General features: G+C 43.5%; 1 pseudogene across 1 annotated transcript; it reads right to left on the bottom strand.

Annotated features, from left to right (window-relative positions):
* Positions 1–741: 741 nt before the first annotated feature.
* On the bottom strand, positions 742–1,162 carry LOC308551061 (large ribosomal subunit protein eL32 pseudogene; annotated as a pseudogene). Its single transcript has one exon. The product of its transcript is annotated as a large ribosomal subunit protein eL32 pseudogene (transcript).
* Between the last annotated feature and the right edge of the window lie 5,641 nt (positions 1,163–6,803).

The raw sequence follows: 6,803 nt of genomic DNA, 5'->3' as shown, positions 1-6,803 counted from the left end.
AGTCCCTGCCTGTTGCGGAATAATCACAACTTCTTACTGCCAGGATCCCCTCATCCACTGGCAAGGCACAAGCTTGTTTGCTTTTTTTGATGTTCGCTTGATCCATGGGAAACTCATATGCCCTTGCTATGCTGAAGAGACATACCACCCTGTCCTGCTGCTCCAGCAATCTTCCTGTCTTCATAATTCTGATGGCAATAGGCAGCCACCAGCGTCTCTGCTGACTCTGGTCTCCAAACTCCAAGGATATGTGGCCAGCTCTCTCTAAAATTCTCTGCCTGGGTTCAACCTACAGATAGCTGCTGTTCAGTAACCAAGCTGCTGGAAGGTGATATGTCTTTTTTTTTTTTTAATGTTTTTATTAATTTTTTTAGAAAGAGAGAGGAAGGGAGAGAAAGAGAAAGAAACATCGATTGGCTGCCTCCTGCACACCCCCTGCTTGGGATCTAGCTGTAACCTGGGCATGTGCCCTGCCCAGGAATCAAACCCGTGACCTCTTGGTTCATGGGTCGACACTCAACTACTGAGCCATGCCAGCCGGGCAAGGTGATACATCTTGAAGACACTCCTCACTCAGCTCTCGGAGGCCCCCTCACTTGGCTTTGCCCTCCCTAGTGGGAGAGAAAATCTACGTTTCCTCAAAAGTAGTAAGTAGTAAAAATCTCCCTTCTAGTCTTTTTGGGGAGGGGGAGCAGAATTTTATGGTTTTATTAACACAGATGCAGTTTGCACACAAACTGTCTATTCATATTCTTCACTGCACAGCCTGGCATTGGGATTGGTGACTCTGATGGCCAGCTGGGCTGCTCTTTGCACAGTGGCTTTGCGGTTCTTTCAGGAAATGTGAGCAATCTCAGCACAGTAAGATTTGCTGCACATCAGCAGCACTTCAAGCTCCTTGACTCTGTGGACCAGGAACTTCCTAAAACCATTGGGCAGCATGTGCTTTTTTTTCTTGTTGCTCCCATTACCAACATTGGGCATGAAGATCTGGCCCTTGAATGTTCCATACCAGTTACTCTTAATTTTAACAGATGGGTCTGACTGGTGCCGGATGAACTTCTTGGTTCTTTTTTACAATCTTGGGTTTTATGAGGGGTCTGAGGGCAGCCGTGATTCTGAGTAGGAGATGGCTGCCAGCTCCGTAGGCAGAGCTAGTCATCTTTTATTCAGGCTAGAGGAGGTGTTTAGGTGATAGTCATAGAACCGGTTTTGCTGCCTTTTGGTGAAGCTCTCTTTAGAATGTGATAGAACTTAGCCTGTATTTTCTTCAGCTGTATCAGATACATCTTATGTACCATTTCAGATATTTTGGGCTTACTTGTTGTATCAATAATCTATTGCCACATAACAAAGACATAATAGTCTAAAATAATAACCATTGTTTTTGCTCATTATGGAGAAGGTTAGCAATTTGATTTGGGCTCAGCTGGGCAGCTCTTCTTCTGGTCTCACCCAGGGTCACTCATGGTCACAAGAATTGAAGCTATTCATGAGACCAACAAGAGCTCCCTCTTTGCAAGTCACCCCAACTGCACAGGGTATGGTCTAAAAGCTAAAAAATTAGCTGAGCCTTTAATGGGCCATTTCAGTAGGCTGCCTGCTTCTGAGTGATGAGGTATAATGATGACACCAGTGGTTTTTATGGTCACGCGCAACTCCTTTGCAGTAACAGGGGTCCATTGGTTTTAGGCAATACTGTATGGGATACCACATTAATAGATGACCATCTTGTAAACTCTTCAATGGTGGAGCTGCTGGTGGAGCTGTGGATAGGAAAGGCGAACTCATAATGAGAGTATGAATCAGTTCTGGAAAGAATGAATTGCTGCCCCACGGTCACACACACCCCATGTGGAAGGCATCCAAAGTAATCAATTTACCCAAGTGGCTGGCTGGTTTCCTTGAGGAATTATGCCATACTGTGGCTCAGTGTTGGTTTCTGCGGGTGGTAGGTTGGGCAAGTAGTAGCTAATTGAACTTTGGTGAGAGGGAGCCCTTGTCTGGCCTAAAGGGTGATCCTGGGTTCTCCCTTCTTATAGAGCAAGCCTACGAGGAACCTTGTGGGAGATGGACTACTTGGGCTGCTTGGTGCCAGGCAATCTGGATTTAGGGTGCCAGCTATTTATAGGCATTGTCTGGGACCCTGAGACTGAATGGATATTACTGTCCTCCTGTAAGGGGAGGAAATCCCATGGGAAGCTAAGCTTGGGTGCAGACCATCCCTCTGGGGGAAGAGCAGATCCCTGCTTCCAGTTAGCTTTTTGCCTGCAACCCAGCATGAGTTCTTAGGATCACTGTCAGACAAATGTGCTCTTTGTACTAAAATACTCTGTTTAAATGACGTTAATTTTCACTTCTGCGTAGACCCTTTGATTGATTTTTACCTTGTGATTCGATGATTCTCAATGGGAAAGGGGTTCCTTACAATCTAAATTTTTTCCTGTATTCTATACTCCCCACCTAACAGCCTTCATTCAGCACTTGTCCCTGTACTGGACAATACCCTAAATAATGAGTGTGTCAGAATGCCTACTGAGTTTGCTAGAAGAACTAAAGGCAGACTATTTTAATTTTCCCTTTTATAACTACAAGCAACAAAGGAATTGAGCTGTCTTATACCAAGACACTTACAAAGTGGAAATAAAATTATTAATTAAGTGCAAAGGATAAAGAAGGAAGAGACACCAGTTGCCCTTTCACCCGTGGGGACATACTCATTGTCTCTTGGTTCAGCTTTCTCTGACTTGGGAATTGTGTTTCTGGTGATAGATAATGGGTTAGTACTCCTACTGGAACATGACTCACCTGTACTCACCAGGACTCTTTTTGGGACAAGCCAGAGGAGTTGGGTTGGGTCTTGGGCCATCATCTGAACTGGATGAAAACAGTATACTAATCTCCGTAACTCCAGCTGGTGACCAGGATCAACCCTTTCCCTGCTAGTTCCCTACTCCTAAACACCAAGTGCCTCCACCAAGTGGCCAATTCCCAACTGGCCCATCTCTACCAAAGCTGTTATCTTGGGAGTGGTAACCTTTCTCAGAAGAAAGAGCTTAATTAAAATTGGTTCAACATCTTTTCCTTGTTTGGACTCAAAGTTTAATAATAGGTATAAAAACATTTAAGGGGCCAATTCTCTTAAACCAGTACAAAGTAATCTCTAATTTATTTTCCCAAAAAGTACATTTCAAATAGAAAACATGCTCAATATCTTCTTCTAAGTAAATTAATTTTGACTCTCAATTTATCTTTCCTTAATGCTAGGTCAGCTCAGTGATGCTCTAAGAGAATCCTCATACAGAGGCTGACAGTTGCCCACCTTCCTCAACTCTCAAGTTGAGAGAATCACAAAGAGATTTCTTCAGAAAAATCTCTTGTCTAGTAAGGCAGCAAGGTAGGTTTGCTATAGATCCACTGGGTGGACAACAGTGGTAGGAGAAGACAGGAGAGGAAAACACTGTTTTTGGCTAAGCAAACAGAAGAGAATGAGTGGGTAGGTGAATTAAAAAGAGTTTATATGGAGTGACTTCATTAAGATTATAGCAAAGGTCTGGCTGGCATGGCTCAGAGGTTGAGCATCGACCTATGATCCAGGAGATCAAGGTTCAATTCCTGGTCAGGGCACATGCCCGGGTTGCAGGCTCATCCCCAGTGGGGGGGCGTGCAGGAGGCAGCCGATCAATGACTCTCATCATTGATGTTTCTTCCTCTCTCTCTCCCTTCCTCTCTCTGAAATCAATAAAGACATATTTTTTAAAAAAAAGGATTATAACAAAGGTAGAGAGCATTTGTAGTGGAAATTGTGGTGCTCCACCAAGATCCCCTCTTCAGGGCAATACACCTGTCCCTGAGTTGCTGGAGCTGTTGTTTCCTGACAGTTTACATCTATATTCCTCACTAGCAATTGGCTCACAAAGATTAGGCACTCTCTCAGTAGGTGACCCACAGCTAGTGACTGGCTGCTGTGGAAATACACAGTCTTGCTATCCTTGCATTAATTTGGGACAACTCTGAAGGACCATTGCAGTTTCAGAGCTTCATGTGAGATAGGCTGAAGCTTTAGTTGCAGCTTCATTCTGGGTCAGTGTCTCCCTCTGCCCAACGTTGTTTTCCTTAGTTCCTTACAGGTGTGTTTCGTAAGAGAATTTATCAATAAACCTTCTGCACGCAGTTATTCATCCCCCTTTAGTACCTAAAAAACATAATTTGTTTCCTTTCAAATCTCATGCTCCCAATCAGAGAGTGGTAGCATCACAAGAATTCTTTCTAAACTTCTCATTCTATAATCTTCTGACCCATTGTCCTGAGCCTAGTGATGTGGGAGGGAAAAGCTGGGAGATGGTAAATCAGGGTGCATGAGAGTAGGTCCTTATAATATTGTTATTTATAATAAGAAATATATACATTTGGTTTTTGTTTCCATTCTAGCCTCAGGCTCATAAAACCCTTGGAATTTCTGAAGTGATACGAGTTATAAAAGTGCCTTTTTTTACTCATAACAAGCCCCTTTCAAGCACACCTGAGGTTAGGTTAATGAGGTGACTTTTGGAAAGCCCCTAAGGATGGGGGCTGGTTGCCAAGGTGGTTCAGTTGGTTGGAGCATCGTGAACATCATCCCATATACCGAAAGGTAGTGGGTTAGGCTCCTGGTCAGGGCACATATCCAGGTTGTGGGTACCATCCCTGGTTGGACAGGTACAGGAGGCAACCGATTGATATTTCTCTCTCACATCAGTGTTTCCCTCTCTCTAATAAATAATAAAATAAAAATCAGCAATGGCCAATGATTTAATCAATTGGGCCTTCTAATGAACCCTCCATAAAAGTGCAAAAGGAGGGGGTTCAGAGAGCTTCTGGGTTGGTGAGCAGGTGGAGGTACCAGGAAGGTGGTGTGCCTTACTTTGCTCTAGGCATTCCCTTTGTCTGGCTGTTCCTTAGCTATATCCTTTTATAATAAACTCACCAGCAAGTAAACTGTTTACCTAAATTCTGTGAGCTGCTCTAGTAAATAAATCAAGCACAAGGAAGGCTCATAGGAACCTCCAATTTATGGCCAGCTAATCAGAAGATCAGGTAACAAACTGGACTTGCAGCTGGTATCTGAAGTCAAGAGGGAAGGGGCAGTCCTGAAGGACTGAGCCCTTCACCTATGGGCTCTGATACTATCTTCAGATAGATACCGTCATTGACTAGAACTTAGTCATATGACTATATGTAACTTCATATACCCAGGAAATACATTAGAATGGATTTTGGTGGACCACTAGCAGACTCAACCACAATAATATATGTAAAATCTTTTTGTAGATTCATTATATCAAACATTTTTCATGTTTCTTTATAGCAGGGGCGGGGAATCTTTTTTCTGCCAAGGGCCATTTGGATATTTATAACATTTGCTGGGCCACACAAAATTAGCAACTTAAAAATTAGCTATGAAAAAAGCTCCTAGATTTATTGAATTTCGAGTCCTGCCTGCAGTTGCCTTGGCAGGGCCAGACCAAATGATTTACGGGCCCTATAAGGCCCGTGGGCCAGACATTCCCCACCCTTACTTTATAGTCTTGATTATTGTGGTAGATGTTATGATTGTTGAAAATATTTGCTGCCCCTTTCGTCTGGGACCATTTTTACAGAGCCAATTCCTGGTGGGCCTCCCTGTAGGAGCAGTATCTGCCTCACTGATATCAAGCTTAGTCATATGGCTTGCTTTGGCCAGTGGAATTGGAGCAGAAGTGACATATCCCACATCTGAGCCTAAGCTTTAAGAGCTATTGTATAATTCTATCCTTGCTCTTTTTTTCACTGCCTTGAGACCAACATGGGGCTAGTCTTTCCAACCAGGTCCTGGGGTGAAGCAGAGCTGCAGCTAACCTGCAAAGGATAGGTAACTGAGAAATAAACCTGTGATAAATCAGAGATTTGGGGATCAGCTGTTACTGCAACATAATCTAGCAAAAGCTGATACTGTTATTGGATAAATTGGGGTATCCTCTTCTTCACTGGGTGTTGGGAGCGGGGTCCTTACAATATCTTGAGAAAAAGAATTGTATGAGACTCACACAGGAGGATGAGTGATTTTTTTTGGCGTGGAGTTACATCCCTGTGTTTCCAAAGTCCCATTCCAGACAGAAGTATAGCTAAAGTTTTAATAAAGCTAGAAGCAAAGCCAATATCAAGTTGGTGTTCCATGTTGCAGCTGTGTCCAGTTTGGCATCAAGCTAGCAGCAGTCTATTAGCCCTCTGTTTCGGGGGGTCCACATGGCTGTAGGCCACACTGGAGAATGCCAGGAAGTAAGGGCAAGAGAGCCCCACAAGCCAGGAGTCAAGTGCAACATGCCAAGAGAGCGATCTCCTTTGTTTAGGGGATTAAATATCCCAAAATTCCAAGTGCTTTCAGTGGCCATGCCCTTTCTGACTAATGACCTGTTCCCAGATGTGACTGAGAGTCAAGTACCTTCCCGAAGTCACCCCAGCTTTACTTGCCATGCTTCTGTTCTCTCTTGTCCTGTCCCTTCCCCCAGCTGTCTGGGGGAATAGACCGGTGGCTCCCTGGGGAGTGTGAAGTTGTAGCTTCCTGGCAAAGCTGCCCAAATGATATGCCTATAATATTTGGCCTTCCTTTTGCTCCTTTCCTGTTATTAATAACTAGGTTAATTACAACAATATCAATACAATAATTATAATGGCTGCATGTATTCCCTTGTGTTATGTACCCTGAAATTTTTAGTTCATTCTCCTAATATTAAACATTTAGGTAGTTCTCAATTTTCTGCTATCATAAATAATGCCAAAATGTA

The sequence above is a fragment of the Miniopterus schreibersii genome (genome assembly GCF_964146895.1).
Source record: "Miniopterus schreibersii genome assembly, chromosome: X".
NCBI lineage: Eukaryota > Metazoa > Chordata > Mammalia > Chiroptera > Miniopteridae > Miniopterus > Miniopterus schreibersii.
This window is presented reverse-complemented; position numbering and strand designations above follow the sequence as displayed.